We start from the raw sequence: 20,012 nt of genomic DNA, 5'->3' as shown, positions 1-20,012 counted from the left end.
GCCCCCCACCCTCAAGTTGTATGTAATTATTTTATGTTGTTAAGTTAATGTTCCCATTATGGCTTGCAACTGTAATTATCTTTTATTTTTATCTGGCTACTGATTGAGAAAACTGATGAACATCTTTTACTATTGTGATTGTGTAACTATTACTCACTTAATACTATTGTATTATGATTGGTTTGGTGTGTGTCTTGTATGACTCTTGCGACCCCATGGACTGGAGCCCACCAGGTTCCTCTGTCCAGAGGATTTTCCAGGCAAGAATACTGGAATGGCTCTTTCAGCCATCTTGGACCCTGTGAAGGCCTGCTGGGAACGGGACTTCTAAAACGACAAATATGTTTGGAAGGCTGTGGTTCAAGGCAATTTTTGCTGACTATAAACGGGGTCTATGGAACCAAAGAGAACACACTGCTCTCCTGAAAATTGAAGGTGTATATGCTCGAGATGAAACTGAATTCTATTTAGGCAAGAGATGTGCTTATGTGTACAAAGCAAAGAACAACACAGTAACTCCTGGTGGAAAACCTAACAAAACCAGAGTAATCTGGGGAAAGATCACTCGACCTCATGGAAACAGTGGCATGGTTCGTGCCAAATTCCAAAGCAACCTTCCTGCTAAGGCCACTGGACACAGAATTCGTGTGATGCTGTACCCTTCGAGAATTTAAACTTCTTGAAAATAAATAAAAGTGTGGATTTGTAAAAAAAAAAAAAAAAAAAAGAATACTGGAATGGGTTGCCATTTCCTTCTCCATGGGATCTTCCTGATCCAGGGGTTGAACCCAGGTTTCCTGCATTGCAGAGATTCTTTACTAACTGAAATACAGACCCCACATAGTGTATCATGATTGGTCAAAAGAAAAATTATAGAATTCTCTATCACCAAAACTACCATTTAATAGAAAAACCTGTAATCACTTTTTAAAATTCAGATGCATATCAGAATTATCTTCCAATTTTTGAAAAACACAAATGCCCAGGTATTGCTTTATTCCCTCCAGAGCTCCAGATATGTTTCTAATGGGCAGTCAGGTTTAAAAACAACTGGACTGTGGGTTGCCATTTCCTTTTCCAGGGGATCTTCCCAGCCCACAGACTGAACCTGGGTCTCCTGTATTGTGGGCAGATTCTTTACCATCTGAGCCACCAGGGAAGCTCTAACCTATTAACCACTTTTACTTGGAAGTGCAAGGTTGGTGGGTTATCATCCAGTTAATGTACAAGTAGGGTGAATCCCATGGACAGAGAGGCTGACAGGCTACAATCCTTGGGGTTGCACAGAGTCGGGCATGACTGAAGGGACTTAGTACACACAAAGGGCTACTATAAAGTAAGACTCATTTGTGTACGTAGTTCATGGCATTACATTTCGTTGTTACAGCTTAAATTATTTCAGTGATGGGGATTGATGTGACATCAGATTTTCTGATGTGTGGATCTTTAAATAGTCTTCATGATCCTTTACAGCAGCTTAGCTCATTTCTTTTACCTGTTCTAATATTGTTGAGACTTTTGCCATTTATAAGGTAATAGAAACCATTAAAGCAAAATAAATTATTATATAAAAAAACTGGACTATATGATGATCTTTTATTACTTTATCTAGTTTGTTTCACTCTATTTCATACTCAGTGTTTCCATTTCATTTAGTTTATATTTTCCAATTTCTCCATCTCTTTCTTTTTTTGATATTCTTTCTCAAGCCTTTATTAGCATAGTAGAAAAGCTTTTGTATAATATACATAAATAAAATGTATAATATAAAAATTTTAGAAAACTTAATTTTTGCCAGAAAGTTATGACATTTTGATTCCACTTGTTTGACTTAGTAGGAATAGAATGTTAAATTCCTAATTTAAAAAACAGATATGCACGGAGAAGGCAATGGCACCCCACTCCAGTACTCTTGCCTGGAAAATCCCATGGACGGAGGAGCCTGGTAGGCTGCAGTCCATGGGGTCACAAAGAGTCCAACACAACTGAGCAACTTCACTTTCACTTTCATGCATTGGAGAAGGAAATGGCAACCCATTCCAGTGTTCTTGCCTGGAGAATCCCAGGGACGGGGGAGCCTGGTGGGCTGCCGTCTATAGGGTCGCACAGAGTCGGAGACAACTGAAGCGACTTAGCAGCAGCAGCAGCAAAGGGAGGATAGCGGTGCCCACCCCTTCTTGCGAACATAGTGTTGAATCCATCCTGAAGAGAAGGATGGATAAATTTGACTCCTGAACCTTAAATGTTTTGCTTAGCATTGTACCTTCAGCTACCCAACATATATCTAACAATTTCATAGGCCTTTTTATTTAAGCAGTATTTCCTTTATTTAATTTTTAACATGACAAGCTACAATTCTTGTGTTTTATTCTGCTGTAATTTTCCATATTTCCAATTATATATGATTGTTAAATAAATCCTACTGGAGGGGAAAAAAAGCAGATATGCAACAAGCAACAAAGGCTTACTGTATAGCACAGGGAATTGTAGTATCTTGTAATAAGCTATAATAGAAAATAATTTCAAAAATAATATGTGTATAACTGAATCACCCTGTCGTGCACCTGAAACACTGTTAAGTCAACTATACTTCAATAAAATAATATATATTTTAAAAACACGAAAAGAAAAAATAAAAGGCTACAAAAAAAAAAAGATCATACACCATGATGAAGCTGAATTCATCTCAGGGTCACAAGGATGGTTCAACATATACCAATCAGTAACTGTTACACATCACATCAACAAAAGAAAAAACAAAAACCATTTCAACGTCATTTCAACAGATGCAGAGAAAGCATCTGACAAAACTCAACTTTCATTCATCCGGGAATAGAGGGCATATTAAGTTGGTGCAAAAGTAACTGCAATTTTGTATTGCTGAACTTTGCTGTTTGATATTGGAATAGACTCAAATAAATGTGGTTATGTTTTATATCACTTTAATGTACATTTCTCACCTTATTTTTTTTGCTAATGACTTATTATTTGCTATTCATTTTAGACTAGGGAAACGATGTTAGACAAAAAGCAAATTCAAGCAATTTTCTTATTCGAGTTTAAAATGGGCTGGAAAGCAGCTGAGACAACTTGCAACATCAACAGCATCTGGCCCAGGAACTGCTAACAACATACAATGTACTGGTGGTTCAAGAAGTTTTGCAAAGGAGACAAGAGCCCTCAAGATGAGGAGGCAGTGGCTGGCCACTGGGAGTTGACAACACTAGATGAAAGATCATCGAAGCTGATCCTCTTACAACTGCACTAGAAGTTGACAAAGAACTCAATGTCGACCATTCTACGGTCATTTAGTATTTGAAGCAAACTGGAAAGGTGAAAAACCTCAATAAATAAGTGCCTCATGAGCTGACTGAAAATTTAAAAAAAATCATCATTTTGAAATGTCATCTTCTCTTATTGTATGCAACAACAACAAATCAATCATTTCTCAATCAGGTTGTAACATATGACAAAACATGGATTTTATATGCAACTTGGAGACGACCAGCTTTGTGGCTGGACTGAGAAGAGGCTCCAAAGCCCTTCCCAAAGCCAAAAACTTCCACCAAAAAAAGGTCATGGTCATTGCTTGGTGGTCTGCTGCCTGTGTGAACCACGACAGCTTTCTAAATCCTGGCGAAACATTACATCTGAGAAGTATGCTCAGCAAATCGAGATGCACTGAAAACTAACACTCATGCAGTGGGCGTTGGTCAACAATGTGGGCCCAACTCTTCTCCACAAAAACACCTGACCGCACATCACATAATCAATACTTTGAAAGTTGAATGAATTGGGTTACGAAGTTTTGTCTCACCCACCATATTCACCTGACTTCTTGCCAATCGACTACCACTTCCTGAAGTATCTCAACAACTTTTAGCAGAGAAAATGCTTCCACAACTATCAGGTGGCAGAAAATGCTTTCCAAGAGTTCACTGAATCCCAAAGCACAAATTTTTACGCTACAGGAATAAACAAACGTATTCCTCTTAACATCTTACCTTAATGTAGCACATACATTCAAACTGATGAGTCTATGTGCTCAGTTGCTTAGTCTTGCCCAACTCTTTGTTCCATGGACTGGAGCCCACCAGGCTCCTCTGCCCATGGAATTTTCCAGGCAAGAATACTGGAGTGAATTGCCATTTCCTATGCCAACTGATGAACCGATACTGCATTATTATTAAATAGTTACATTAGAGTTTATACTAGAATTTACTCTTTGTATTGTACATTATGTGGGATTTTACAGTTTATGAGGTACATGAGGATTCTTTCTCTTTTCCACTCAATTTTTCTGTAAACCTAAAACTGCTCAAAAAAATAAAACCTAATAATTGTTTAAAAGGGCTAAGAAAGTGGGGAGCAGTAAGTTCACTCTGAAAATTGCACCAAAAAATGTAAAAGAAAAATGAAAAGTTGTAAACTGTAAGGCAAAATTTCTCCCTTGGAAATCTTCACGTATGAATAAAAATCACTCCCAAACACCAAAAATAAAAAAATAACTTATTTCTTGTTGGCAAACATGCGTTGATTGTAATGGTTCCTAGTTTGATTAATATAGATGTGTTTGAGCCTAGTTATGATTGGAGAAGGAAATGGCAACCCACTCCAGTACTCTTGCCTGGAAAACTCCATGGACGGAGGAGCCTGGTAGGCTAGGTAAGACTACAGTCCATGGGGTCACAAAGAGTTGGACACAACTGAGTGACTTCACTTTCACTTCTTTTCATGATTTAAAATTCATGGTTCAAAACTGCAATTACTTTTTCACCAACCTAATATCTCAACATAATAAAATAATAAATCATCTTATTTATCAACAAAATAAAAGTCATTTATGCCAAACCCACAGCCAAGACAATACTCAACAGAGAAAAACTGAAAAGTCTTCCTGTGAAAATCTGGAACAAAACAAGGATGTCGACTCTTAACACTTGTATTCAACATAGTGTGGGAAGTCCCAGCCACAGCAATCAGACAAGGCAAAGAAGTGAAAAGTTTGCAACTTGGAAGGGAAGAGGTGAAACTGTCATTGTATATAGATGACATAATACTATACTATTACAGAAAACATGACTCAACACAAAAACTACTAGAACTAATAAACGAATTCAGCAAGGTAGCAGGCTATAAGATTAACACATAAAGGTCAGTTGCATTTCTTTACACTATCAATGAAATATCAGAAAGGGAATGTAAGAAAAAAAAATCCCTTTTTAAACTGCATCCAAAAATATTCTTAGGAATAAATCTAACCAAGGAGGTAACTGAAAACTATAAAATATTAATAAAACTGAAGATAATTCAAAGAAATGGAAAGATATCCCATTCTACTAGACTGGAAGAACACTGTTAAAATGGCCATACCACCAAAGGTATCTACAGATTTGATGTGCTCCCTATCAAATTACCCATGATGTTTTTCAAGGAAATAGAATAATCTTAAAATTTATATGGAACTATTAAAGACCCAGAAATGCCAAAGCAATCCTGAGGAAAAAGAACAAAGCAAGAGGCGTTACCCTCCCAGACTTCAGATTATAATACTATAAAGTGAAATCGCTCAGTCGTGTCCGACTCTTTTGTCACCCCATGGACTATAGCCCACCAGGCTTTTCTGTCCATGGAATTTCCCAGGCAAGAATACTTGAGTGGGTTGTTATTTCCTTCTCCATAAAGCTAATCAACAGCATGGTATTAGAACAAAAACAGACATACTGATTAATGGAACAGAACAGAGAGCCCAGAATTATACCCACATACCTACAATCAATCTTTAACAAACAGACAAAAATACACAATGGGAAAAGACAAAGAGTCTCTTCCAGCAAGTGGTGTTGGAAAAGTTGGACAGCCCCATGCAAATCAATGAAGTCAGAAAACATTTTTGTGCCATACACAAAAATAAACTTAAAATAGCTTAAAGACTTAAATACAAGACATGACACCATAAAACTCTTGGAAGAAAACAAAAGCAAAACATTTTCTCTGACATAAATCATATCAATGTTTTCTTAGGTCAGTCTCCCAAAGCAATAAAAATAAAAGCAAAAACAAACAAAAGGGGTCTAACCAAACTTACAAGCTTTTGTATAGCAAGGAAAACCATAAACAAGACAAAAAGATAACCCACAAACTGGGAGAAAATATTTGCAAATGATGTGACTGACAAGGACTTAATTTCCAAAATATACAAATAGTTCATACAACTCAATAACAACAACAACAAAAAAAAACTTAATCAAAAAATGGGCTGAAGACCTAAATAGTCATTTTTCCAAACACATACAAATGGTCAACAGGCACATGAAAAGATACTCAACATTGCTAATTATCAGAGAAATGCAAATCAAAACTACAATGAGGTACCACCTCACATCAGTCAGAATGGCCAAAATTAAAGTCTACAAACAACAAATGCTAGAAAGGGTGTGGAGAAAAGCAAACCCTTGTATACTGCTGCTGTGAATATAAACTGGTACAGCCACTATGTTAAACAGTATGGAGATTTCTCAAAAAACTAAAAATAGAGTTGCCATATGATCCAGCATTTCCACTTCTGGGCATATATCCAGAGAAAACTTCAATTAGAAAACATATATGCACCCCCAGGTTCATAGCAGCACTATTTACAACAGCAAACACATGGAAATGACCTAAACGTCCATTGATAGAAGAATGACAAAGGTGCAGGATACGTAGCTGTAAAAAAAGAAAGAAACAATGCAATATGGATAGACCTAGATATTATCACACTAAGTAAAATAGGAACGAGAGCAACAAATACCATATGATGTCACCTACACGTGGAATCTAAAATGTGATGCAAATGAACTTACCTATGCAAGAGAAACAGACTCATAAGACAGAAACAGACTTGTGGTTGCAGAGGGAAGAGGGAGCATGGACCAGGAATTTGGGACGAGCAGACACAAACTATCACATAGAGAATGGATAAACAACAAGGTCCTATTGTACAGCACAAGGAACTATATTCAATATCCCATAATAAACCATAATGGAAAAGAATATGAAAGACAATGTATAAATATGTGTATATGTAACTGAATCACCTGGTTGTACAGTAGAAATTAACACAATAATGCTAACTGCCCAAGCAATATGTCTGCCTTCAATATGAGTTCAGGGGGATGCTACTGCTGCTGCTGCTAAGTCACTTCAGTCGTGTCCAACTCTGTGCGACCCCATAGACGGCAGCCCACCAGGCTGCCCCGTCCCTGGGATTCTCCAAGCAAGAACACTGGAGTGGGTTGCCATTTCCTTCTCCAATGCATGAAAGTGAAGAGTGAAAGTGAAGTCGCTCAGTCGTGTCTAACTCTTAGCGACCCCATGGACTGCAGTCTACCAGGCTCCTCCATCCATGGGATTTTCCAGGCAAGAGTACTGGAGTGGGGTGCCATTGCCTGGGCACTCCCCAATATTTCTGCCACCAGTTTTTATGACCTCCCGCACCCCTGCCTCCCCAAGAGACCCTCCAAGACTAGCAGGATCAATTATACAAACTGAAGTTAGCAGGGCCTAGAGAGAAAGCAATTAGTTATTATTTAAAGGGTAGAGATGTTGGGGATGATGAAAGGTTTCACTCCAGTTAACAGTGATGATTACATAGCAATATGGATGTAATTAACACCACCAAATTGCATACTCACTTATGGAAAAATAATAAATACTTCCACAACAACAAAAAAGGGAAACCACCCTAAAACATTCACTGTAACACATCGTGTTAAAAGAACAAAGGAGAGAATTCCCTGGCAGTTCAATGGTTAGGACTCAGTGTTTTCACTGCTGAGGTCCCAAGTTCAATCCCTGGTCAGGGAACTAAGATCCCATTAGCTGCCCAAAGTGGCCAAAAGAGAAAAACTGAGCAAAGAAAAGAAGACACAGTTACCATTATATATACACAGAAAAACCATCTAATAAAATCCAACACCCTTTCATGATTTAAAAAAAAAACAACTGAACAAACTAAGAATAGAAGGGAATTTCCTTAACTTAATTCAGGATATTTATGAGAAACCAACAGTTAACATCATATTCCATGGCAAATGAAGACTAAAAGCTTTTCCCTTAAGATCAGATTAAGACCTGCTTCACAACTGCTTTTAACATTGTGTACTGTAAGTTCTGGCCAGAGTAATAAAGCAAGGAAAGAAAAAAAGGGCATTTAAATTAGAAAGGCAGAAGTAAAACTATCTCTGTTTGCAGATGACATAATCCTATACACAGAAAATCCCTTATAATTCACACACACAACACAAACACACATACGGGCACACAGAATACTAGTGCTAATAAATTCAGCAAAGTTGCAGGGTATAACATTACCTCAACTATTACACCTTTGTTTCTATACAGGGGCAATGAACATTCAAAACAAGAAACTGGAAAAAATTTCACTTTACAATAGCATCCAAAGAATAACAGTGAAAGACTTGTACACTGAAAACTACAAAAGACTGCTGAAAAGAAATTAAAGATGACCTTAAATAAATGAAAAGACATCAACGTTCATTGATCAGAATTTTTAATTTTGTTACTATAGCAATACTCTCCAAAGTAATCCACATATTCTATTCACTCCCTATGAAAATTCCAAAGGACATTTTTGGAGAAATGGACAAGTCAATTCTCTAATTCACATGGAACTGCAAGTAAACAAAATAGCCGAAATAATATTGGAAATAATAAATAGCCGAAATAATATTGGAAAAGAAACAGGCGGACTTACCCATCCTGAATTCAAAACTTACTACAAAACTAAAGCAATCAAAACAGTATGATTCTAGCATAAGAGCAGAAATATAGATCAAAGGAATAAAATTTAGAGTCCAGAAGTAAACTCTCACAAACATCTTCAGTAGACTTGACAGTGGCTCCAACACCATTACATGGAGAGGGAACAGTCTCTTCTGTATGCACCAATGGTCCTGCGACAACCTGATCACCACATTCAAAAGAATAAAGTTGGACTTCTTCCTTATTCCATATACTAAAATAACTCAAAGTGGATCATAGACTATCTGTTGCTATTTAGACGCTAAATCATGTCTGATCTTTGCAACCCCATGGACTGTAGCCTGGAAGGCTCCCCTGTTTATGGGATTTTCTAGGCAAGAATACTGGAATGGGTTGCTAATTCCTTCTCCAGGGGATTTTCTCAACCCAGAGATCAAACCCACGTTACAAGCTGCTGCTGCTAAATCGCTTCAGTCATGTCCGACTCTGTGCAACCCCATAGACGGCAGCCCACCAGGCTACCCCGTCCCTGGGATTCTCCAGGCAAGAACACTGGAGTGGGTTGCCATTTCCTTCTCCAATGCATGAAAGTGAAAAGTGAAAGTGAAGTCGCTCAGTCCTGTCCGACTCTCAGCAACCCCATGGACTGCAGCCTACCAGGCTCCTCCATCCGTGGGATTTTCCAGGCAAGAGTACTGGAGTGGGGTGCCACTGCCTTCTCCAATGCATGAAAAGTGAAAAGAGAAAGTGAAGTCGCTCAGTCGAGTCCGACTCTTAGCGACCCCATGGACTGCAGCCCACCAGGCTCTTCTGTTCATGGGATTTTCCAGGCAAGAGTGCTGGAGTGGGGTGCCATTGCCTTCTGCACTGGCAGGCAGACTCTCTACCACTGAGCCACCAAGGAAGCCTATTTAAGAACTGATATAAAACAAAGGGTTGTCTTCAAGACCTCCAACTGGGCAAAGGATTCTTAGATTTGATATCAAAAGGATAAGAAACAAAAAAAGATAAATTACACTTCATAAAAATTAAAACTGTAGCCAGTCAAATAACATTATCAAGAATATAACTGAAAAAGACACATGTACCTCAGTGTTCACTGCAGAACTATGTACAATAGCTAGGCCATGGAAGCAACCTAGATGTCCATTTGAAAGATGAAATGCATCTGAGTCAGTTCTCATGAGGTGCATGAACCTAGAGCCTATTATACAGAATGAAGTAAGTCAGAAAAATATGTATCATATATTAATGCATATACATGGAATCTATAATGATGGTCCTGATGAACTTATTTGCAGGGCAGGAATGGAGACACAAACATAGAGAAACAGACTTACAGACACAGAGGTGGAGGGAGAAAGGAGAGAGTGGGATGAATGGAAAGACTCTCATGGAAACACATACAGAACCCTATGTAAAATAGACAGCTAATGGGAATTTGCTGTATGACTCGGGGAACTCAAAATGGGGTTCTATAACAACCTAGAGGGGTAGGATGAGGTGGGAGAGAGGTTCAAGAAGAAGGGGACATATGTATACCTGTGTCTGATTCAGGCTAATGTATGGCAGAAAGCAATACAATATTGTAAAGCAAGTATCCTTCAATTAAAAATTTAAAAATTTTTTTAAAAGAATATGAGAAGACAGCCTACCAACTGAGATAAAATATTTATAATTCATAACTGGTAAGAGCTTAATATCCTCTATATATAAAGAACTCTTAAAACTCAACAACAAAAAGGTAAACCTAATATTAAAATGGGCGAAGAATGTGAACAGATATTTCTACAATGAAGGTATACAAATGGCCAACAAGCACATGAAAAGATGGTTAACATTACTAGTGAGCGAGGAAAAGCAAATCAATACTACATAGGATACCACTTCACACCCGTTAGGATGGCCCTAACATTAAAAAGAAAAGGAAAATAAAGCGCTGGATAGGCAAGAATATGAACAAATAAGAACTCGAGTACAGCGCTGGCGGAAATGTAAACATGGTGCAACCACTGAGAAAGTTTATCAGTGCCTCAAGAAGTTAACATGTAAAATGACCACATGGCCCAGAAATTCTACTCCTAGGTATATAGTGAATATAAATGAAAAGTTATGTCCACAAAGAGACTAGTACACACACGTTTATAGCAGCATTAAGCAAAATAGCCAAAATGTGGGGAGAAACCAATGCCCATCAATGGAGAATGAAAAAAAGGTGGTAGATAAATACAGCAGAGGATTCTTCAGACATAAACAGGAATGAAGTTCTGGTGTACATGCAATATGGATAAACTATGAAAACATTATGCTAAGGAAAAGAAGCCAGAAACAAAAAAGTCACACATATGTGACTTCATTTATATAAAATATCCGGAATAAGCAGAATACATAGAGACAGACTGCTGGGAGCTAGGATGAGAGCTGTATAGGAAATGACTTTAATGGTCATGGGACTTTCATATCATTTGAGCTGATGAAAATGCTATGCGAACTAGACAGAGGTAGTAGTTCTACAATGCTGTGAATATCTATACTAAATGCCAATGACAGATAAACTTTAAAATAATTAATTTTATGCTATATTAATCTACATCCACTTTTATAAAAAGTAGGGAGAGACTACTGGGAGTATGCAAGGAAGCAGCTGTAATTTTCATAAATAATAATTTTCTTAGTTGTGATATTTAATTGAAAAATTTTAAAAAACATTAAATGCGGATTCAAGCTCAGTATATACTCAAGAGAGGGGAAAAAAACATAAGCATCCACACAAAAACTTTTACATGAACCTTCACATTAGCATTCCAACAGCCAAACTGGAAATAAACCAAAGATCCATCAACTGATGAATGGATAGCAAAATGTGGTATATATATCTATGCAATGGAATATTATTCAACCACACACAAAAATCTGAGGTACTGATACATGCTATGACATGGATAAACTTGAAATCATTACACTAAGTTAAAGAACTCATCATAAAAGACCATACATTATATGATTTTATTTATATGAAATGTCCAGAACAGGAAAATCCATAAAGAAAGAACATAAAACTGCTGGTTGCCTCAGGCTAAGAATGCTGATTGCTAATAGAATAACAAAGAAATTCTTACAGGGACTTCTCCGGTGGTCCAGCGGTAAAGAATACATCCTGCAATGCAGGTTTGATGCCTGATCAAGAAACTAAGATCCCATATGCCTTGGAGCAACTAAGGCTGCATGCCCCAATTGAGCCTGAGCACCACAACTACAGAGTCTGTGTATCCAACCAATGATCTCCATGACACAATGAAGATTCCTAGGCCATAACTAAGACCCAATACAGCCAAATAAATAATTTTTCTAAAAAAACTTCCAGTTAGATTGTGGTAATGGACATGTAACTCAATGGATATACTAAAAATTACTAATTATATATTTTAAATGGATATATTTATGTGGTAATTATATAATAAAGCCATTCAATTTTTTTTTAATTTAAAACATGAAGTCAGACCCTTACCTCCCACCATACACAAAAATTAATTCAAATGTATCAAAGATCTAAACGTAGAAGCTAAAACTATAAAAATTTTAAGAGAAAACACAGCAGTACATCTTTACAACCTAGGGTTTGGCAATGGAGTCATAGTAAGGACACCAAAAGCACAAGCAACAAAAGGGAAAAAAGATTAAGCTGAACATCATCAAGATTAAAGTTCCCTCTGCAGAAGAGTGTTAAGAATGGTAACACTCATGGTCGGAGAAGGCAATGGCACCCCCCACTCCAGTACTCTTGCCTGGAAAATCCCATGGATGGAGAGGCCTGGTAGGCTGCAGTCCATGGGGTTGCTGAGGGTCGGACACGACTGAGTGACTTCCCTTTCATTTTTCACTTTCATGCATTGGAGAAGGAAATGGCAACCCACTCCAGTGTTCTTGCCTGGAGAATCCCAGGGACGGGGGAGCCTGGTGGGCTGCCAACTATGGGGTTGCACAGAGTCAGACACGACTGAAGTGACTTAGCAACAGCAACACTCATGGAATGGTAGCAAATATTTGCAAATTGAACATCTGATAAACACCTAGCATCCAGAACACAGAAATAACTTCCACAAGTGTTGACAAGAATACACAAAGAAAAGGGAACCCATATATACTGTTCATGGGAATATAAATTGGTACCATGGAAATCTATGTGAACGTTCCTCAAAAAATTTAAAATATGATCCGAAATCCGACTTCTGCCATATATACCCAAAAGAATTGAAATCAGGATCTCAAATAGATATCTGCACACCCATGCCACTGTAGCATTTTATGTACAACAACAAAGACACAGAAGCAATTGTGTCCAACAGATAAGCATAAAGAAAATGCGATATATATGTACAATAGAGTATTATGAATCTTCTTAAGAAGGAAATTCTGCCACTAGATATTATATGAACATGGAGGATATTATGCTGAGGGAAATAAGCCAGACCCAGAAGAACAAATTCTATATGATCCCACTTATACAGAATTCAACACAGTCAAATTCATAGGAGCTAAAGGTGAAGGGTAATTTTCAGAGGTGTATCAGGGGTTGGAAGGTTATCAGGACTGGGAGGAGAGGGAACCAGGGATATGTGAATCAAAGGGTACATAGTTCCCCTTACGCAAGACAAACAAGACTGAGATGTACTGTATAGTGCATATAATAAACAATACTATATTATATACTTACAATTTCTTGAGTAGATGTTATGGCTAAATTAATTGTATGGTATTATATATGGTGAGTTTCACAGATGCATACTTATCTTCAAATTCATTAAGATAAATACACTACATATGTATAGCTTTTCTGTATGTCAATCATGCCTCAATGAAAAATAATAAAAGGGGACAAAAGATTAAACAAAATTAGCATATGACCCAGAAATTCCACTGGAGGGTATACATCTGAGATTTAAAAACAGGTAGGCAATCAAAAGCCTGTACACAACTATTAATAGCAGCATAATTCATTATAACTGAAAAGCGGAAATAATTCAAATGCCCATCAACTGATGAATGATAAACAAAATGTGGTATATTCAAACCATGGAATATTATTCAGCCATAAAAAGGAACAAAGTGTTGGCACATGTTACAATATGGATAAACCTTGAAACATGATGTTTAAGGAAAAGGGACCAGACACAAAAGACCACATACTTTGATTTCATAAAATGTCTAGAATAGGCATATTCATAAAGAAAAAAAGACCAGTGGTTGCCAAGGACTAAAGAAAAGAGGAGTAATTGTTCTAATGATTAAGTACTTTCCTTCTGGAGTGATAAGAATGGTCTGGAATTAGCAGTAATGCTAATACAATAATGTAAATATAGAAAATGCCACTGAATTATACAGTTTAAAGTTATTTAAATGGTAAATTTTAACTAATTTAAAATTTATTTCAAATCTTAAAAAAGTCCTAGCTTCCTAAGCTAACTATTTTTTAAATGGAACATTCACATCTGGTTATGATAAACTGAAAGAACATTTTATTACCACATAGCTACACTTAAACTGCGGTTATTTATTTGGTTATTTATTCACAGAAATAACTCAAGAATTCAGACAGAAATAAATCCTCATACTGGACACAAGTTACATTTGACTGTGAAGTACAGGATAGGACAAATTTGCTAATGACACACATATCTTTCTATTCATGTTTTCAGGCCAAATTGACATGTAAACTTGAGAAAAACTAACTGTCAAATTACTACCTCTCATTTTCATCTCCCACTCCCAACAAGACAAGAGTCTACTAAAAATACATTATGTAATGAACAGCACCCTTGCAGTAGAGCAGAAAAAATGCTCTGAAGCCAGATGGCTTTAGCTGGAACACCAACACCGTCACCTGGGTTCCATTTCTTAATGTGTGAACCTGAAGTAACGTTTGTGCCCAGCAACTTACGTGGGCTTGTTCTGAGGTTTAAATGAGCTAATACTTGTTAGGTGTTTAGTACAGAGCCTAAGCTGCCTACCATAGGGCAATATATGTTAACTAGATAATTAACAATAGCAGCAAATACTCACCATGTTCTATGAGTTAATTTTCAAAACAGCTTATAGATTAAGAAACTAAGGGTGAAAAGTCATTTGTCCAAGGGAAACAAAAGAATCAAGTCTTGGTCTCAAATGGAGACATGTCCAACTCCAAAGCCCACAACTGTTTTTTGAGAGTTGTTTTATTTGGTTGACATAACTGAGCACTTAAGACCAAGACACAGCTTTCCAAATAACTCTAAGGGTCTGCGTCCTCCCACATTTTTTCTACAATCATAAACTGCCTTTCTAATAACGTAAGATTCTTATGACTTCTTTTAATGGGATTTAATCTATGCTTTTTCCTGGTGAGCAGCAATCAACATGTAACAGAAACAGGTTAACAATAGATACAAATGTCAAATACAAATAGAAAAAAAAAAAATCACTTCAATAGGGGATTTCCCTGGTGGTCCAGTGGTTAAGAATCTGCCTTCCAACGTAGGGGACATGAGTTCAGACTCTGGTCAGGGAACTAAGATCCACATGCTGCGAGGCAACTCAACCTGCACAACACAACTAGACAGAAGCCCGCGTGCTGCCGAGAGCCAACACAGCCATAAATACATAAAAAATCACTTCAATCATTTAAACAAACAAACAAAAGAAATGGGAGAACTTAGGGAAAGACCTGGACCCTAACTTCTCCCTTCAATACCATCCCTTCCTGCCCCATCTTCCCAAACTAATCACGCCATATTCAACTTCTTATCCTCCCAAAGCAGCAGCTATTTCAATCCTTAGAATCCTAAATCACTCTCCCCTCAGCCTAGCACAGTTGCCCTGCCTCAGCTTCCACCATGTTCCCATCTTATGCATTCCTGGCACATAAAAAATTATTGAGTAATGAATGAAGAATGTATTGTCTCAATGTTAGCAATTTTCAAAATGCAAAGTTACAATAAAATGTACCCGGTAAAATTACTCTTAACTGAAAACTTAGAATGTAACTCTTACTATAAAAAATAATCATATTAAAAAATGAAATTCATTCTATTAGAATAGTATTATCCTGATACCAAAATCAGAAAGACATTGCAAGAAAACTACAGATTAGCATCCCTTATGCATAAAGATACAAAAATCCTAACAATCCAAATAAAGTGAAAGTGAAGTTGCTCAGTCGTGTCCAACTCTTTGCGACCCCGTGGACTGTAGCCAGCCAGACAGGCTCCTCTGTCCATGGGATTCTCCAGGCAAGAATACTGAAGTGGGTTGCCATTTCCTTCTCCAGAGGATCTTCCCGAACCAGGGATCGAACCCAGGTCTCTCGCATTGCAGGCAGATGCTTTAACCTCTGAGCCATCAGGGAAGCCAAATATAGCAACAAATAAAAATTATTATATATCATGAACAAGTGAAATTTAACCTAGGAACACAAGGCTGCTTCAACACACAGAAAAATCAATTAATGTAATACACCGTACTAAAGAAGGAAGGGAAGGACTTTCCTCGTGGTCCAGTGGTTAAGAATCTGCCTTCCAATGTGAGGGGCAAGGGTTTGATCCCTTTTCAGGGAACTAAGATACTAAGATCCCACATGCTACAGGGCAACTAAGCGAAACTCAAGAAGCCTGTGTGATACAACTACTGAGCCTGAAAGCTCTAGTGCCAGTGCTCCACAATAAGTGAAGTCCAAGCACCACAACTCTTAAGTTACCCATGTGCTACAATGAAGACCCAATGCAGCCGATACAGAAAAAAAAAAAAAAACAAGAAAAAGGCGGAGGGCGGGAGGCAGCCAGGAGGTTTCCCTGGTGTTCCAGTGGTACAGAATCCAACTGCCAAAGCAGAGGAGACGGGTTCCATCCCTGGTGGGGGAACTAACTATGCACCACAACTACTGAGCCTGTGTGCTCTGGAGTCCATACACTCCAGTGAAAGATCCTGCATGATGAAACAAACATTCATCAGCAACTAAGATCTGTACAGCAACTACGACTAGACACAGCCAAATAAATAAGTTAATTAATTATATATTTATATATATATAGGTGTGTGTGTGCACGCGCCTATGTGGCGTGGACTTCCCTGTTGGTCCAGTGGTCTCCCACTGCAGGGGTCCTGGGTTTGATCCCCAGTCAAGGAACTAGATCCTGCATGCAGCAACTAACAGTTCACCTGCCACAACTAAAGATCCCACAGGCTATTACAAAGATTAAAGATTCCAAGTGCCACAACTAAGACCTAGAGCAGCCAAATAAATAAATATTTTTTTTAAAAAAAGATTACAAACCTTTGGGATTTCCCTGGCAGTCCAGGGGTTAGGACTCCATGCTTTCACTGCCAAGGGCCCTGATTTAATCCATGGTTGGCTACTCAGCATGGCCAAATTAAGAAAATAAAGACCTCTGTGTTTCAAGGATACCATCAAAAAAATGAAAAAAAATCATAGAATGGGAGAAAATATTTGCAAATCATATCTGATAAGAAACTTAATCCATAATATACAAGAAACTATAACAATAAAAAAAGATCCCTATCTTTAAAAAATACACAAAGAATTTACAACACAGACTCTCCAAAGCAGCTATGCAAATGGCCAAAAAGCACATAAAAGGAGTCTCAACATCTGTCATCAGGGAAATGTAAATCAAAATCACGAGATAACACATAACACTCACTAGGGTGGCTAAAATTTAAAAAAAGAAAGCAAGTGTTGGCAAGGCTATAAAGAAATTACAACTCTCATACATCATTAAAAGGATGATAAAATGGTACAGTCTTTCAGTTCCTCAAAATATTAAACAGTCACCATGTGACCCAGCAACACCACTCACAGGAATATACCCAACAGAACTGAAAACATATATCCATTAAAAAACCTATACACAAGTGTTTGTAACAGCATTGTGCTTGCATGCATGCTAAGTTGCTTCAGTTGTGTCTGATGGGACCCTATGGACTACAGCCTACCAGGTTCCTCTGTCCATGGGATTCTCCAAGCAAAAACATAAGTGGGTTGCTGTGCCTTCCTCTAGGGGATCTTCTTGACCCAGGGATCGAACCTGTGTCTCTTACATATATACCTGCACTGGCAGGCGGGTTCTTTATCACTAGTCCCCCATGGGAAGCCCAGCATTACGCCTAACAGCCAAAAAAAGTGAAAACAAACAAAATGTCTATCAAATGATGAATGGGTAAACAAATAATGATTATCAATATAATGCAATATTATTTGGCAATAAAATAGAATTGAGTAGTTACAGTAATACTACAACATGGATAAATCTGAAAACATGCTAACTGAAACTAGTCAGACACAAAAGGCCAAAGATTGTATAGTTCCACTTACACGAAATTCATATCCAGAAAAGATAAAATACTTTGTCATAGAGACAAAGTAAATCAGTGGTTGACAGGGACTAGGAGAGGGGAAAATGAAGAGTGACTGCTGGCTATGGGTTTCATTTTGGGTGATAAAATGTTCTGGAATTAGACAGTGGTTTTGGTTGCTCAACTCTGTAAATACACTAAAGCCACACTGAGTTGTATCCTTTAAAAAGGTGAATTTTACAATATGTGAATTTTATCTTAATTTTTTAAAATGCAATTACTATGCTTTTTTAATTTATAAGACATATACTCAGAATTTAAATGTGGAAAAAAATTATACATAAAGTAAAGGATGTTTGATTTTTACAGGTCCATGACATGAGTCTGAGTGAACTCCGGGAGTTGGTGATGGCAGGGAGGCGTGCTGCGATTCATGGGGTCACAAAGAGTCAGACACGACTGAGCAACTGAACTGAACTGAAAGGATGTTTGATTTTTCCAGGTCCACGCTTTAAACAACAAAAAATACCTTAGGAAAGGAAGAGAGGGAGGGAGGGAGAAAGAGGGGGGAAAAAAAAAAGACTATCCAAATTATAGGTCATTTAGGTATCAAATAAACGTTTATTATTTGTTCTTCTCCCTTGGGTATAAGAAGTATCGTAAGAATACCAACAGGAGGACTTTGCTGGTGGTCCAGTGGCTAAGACTCTACTCTGTGCTCCCAATGAAGGGGGCCAGGGCTCAAACCTTGGTCAGGGAACTAGATCCCAAGTGCTACAACTAAGACTCAGTGGCGTCAAATTAAAAAAAAAAAAAAAAAAAGCTTTAAAGAATCCCCATAAGGAATTCCCTGGCAGTCCAGTGGTTGAGACTATGTGCTTTCATTGCTGAGTACGTGGGTTCAATTCCTGGTCAGGGGACTAAGCTGACCACAAGCTGCATGGTATGACCAAAAAAAAAAAAGGAACCCCAGTGAATCTAGAAGACATATCTGTACACCTATGTTCATATCGGCATTATTCACAATAGCCAAAAGGTGGCCATCGTCTGATAAATGGATAAAGAAAATGTGGTATACTGCAGAATATCTTTAAAAAGGAGGAAAATTCTAACAGCCTACAACATGGGTAAATTCTTGAGGACATTACACTAAGTGAAATAAGGTAATCACAAAAAGATAAACACTGTATAATTCCATTTACAAGACGTTTCGAGATCAGTCAAACTCAGAAACAGAAAGCAGAATGGTAGTTGACAGGAGTTGGCAGGAAGGGAAAGTGCACAGCTGTTTAACGGGAGTTTGGAGAATGCCTGCACAAAATGTAAATATACAATACTATCAAACTGTACACTTCAAAATGGTTAGGATGGAGAGGTCCCTGGTAGTCTAATGGTTAAGATTCCAGGCTTGCACTGTGGTGGCTCCAGGTTCGATTCCTAGTTGGGGAACTGAGATCCTGCAAGCCACACAATGTGGCAAAAAAAAAAAAGCTAAGATACTAAATTTTATACGATGACAAATGAAATAAAGAATCCCCATTGAAACAGGCAAATACATATACTGCTGGCTGAGAATGTAAATACATATAGTCTTTTAGTGGGCAATTTGGCAATATTTTCAAAATCATAAACATTTAACTTTGACCCAGAATTCGGTCCTGGAGATTTACCCTACAGATTTATTTGCATACATTCACAATGACTTATGTGCACAGTTGTTCCCTTTCAGCAAAAGAATATGTGGAATGAAAATGTTCATACATTCATAAAATAAAATACTATCTAAGTGTATAAATGAATGAGAAAATATTGTTCAAAAATGTAAAGATTTAGACAACAAATTAAGTGAAAAAGAAAGATTAAGTGTGCATAATCTGCTACCTTTATCATACAAAAAGGCC

The 20,012-nt window shown here is 37.6% G+C and overlaps 1 protein-coding gene and 1 pseudogene across 3 annotated transcripts in view; one reads left to right on the top strand and one right to left on the bottom strand.

The window, feature by feature from the left end:
• The window catches only part of NSD1 (nuclear receptor binding SET domain protein 1), a 143,616-nt gene that overhangs the window by 110,778 nt on the left and 12,826 nt on the right, over positions 1-20,012 (bottom strand). The gene's annotated exons all lie outside the window — the stretch shown is intronic.
• LOC138085233 (large ribosomal subunit protein eL33 pseudogene) lies at positions 342-674 on the top strand (annotated as a pseudogene).

This window comes from Capricornis sumatraensis, chromosome 9 (genome assembly GCF_032405125.1).
Source record: "Capricornis sumatraensis isolate serow.1 chromosome 9, serow.2, whole genome shotgun sequence".
NCBI lineage: Eukaryota > Metazoa > Chordata > Mammalia > Artiodactyla > Bovidae > Capricornis > Capricornis sumatraensis.
Note: the sequence above shows the minus strand (reverse complement) of the source record. Positions and strands in the feature narration are given on the sequence as shown.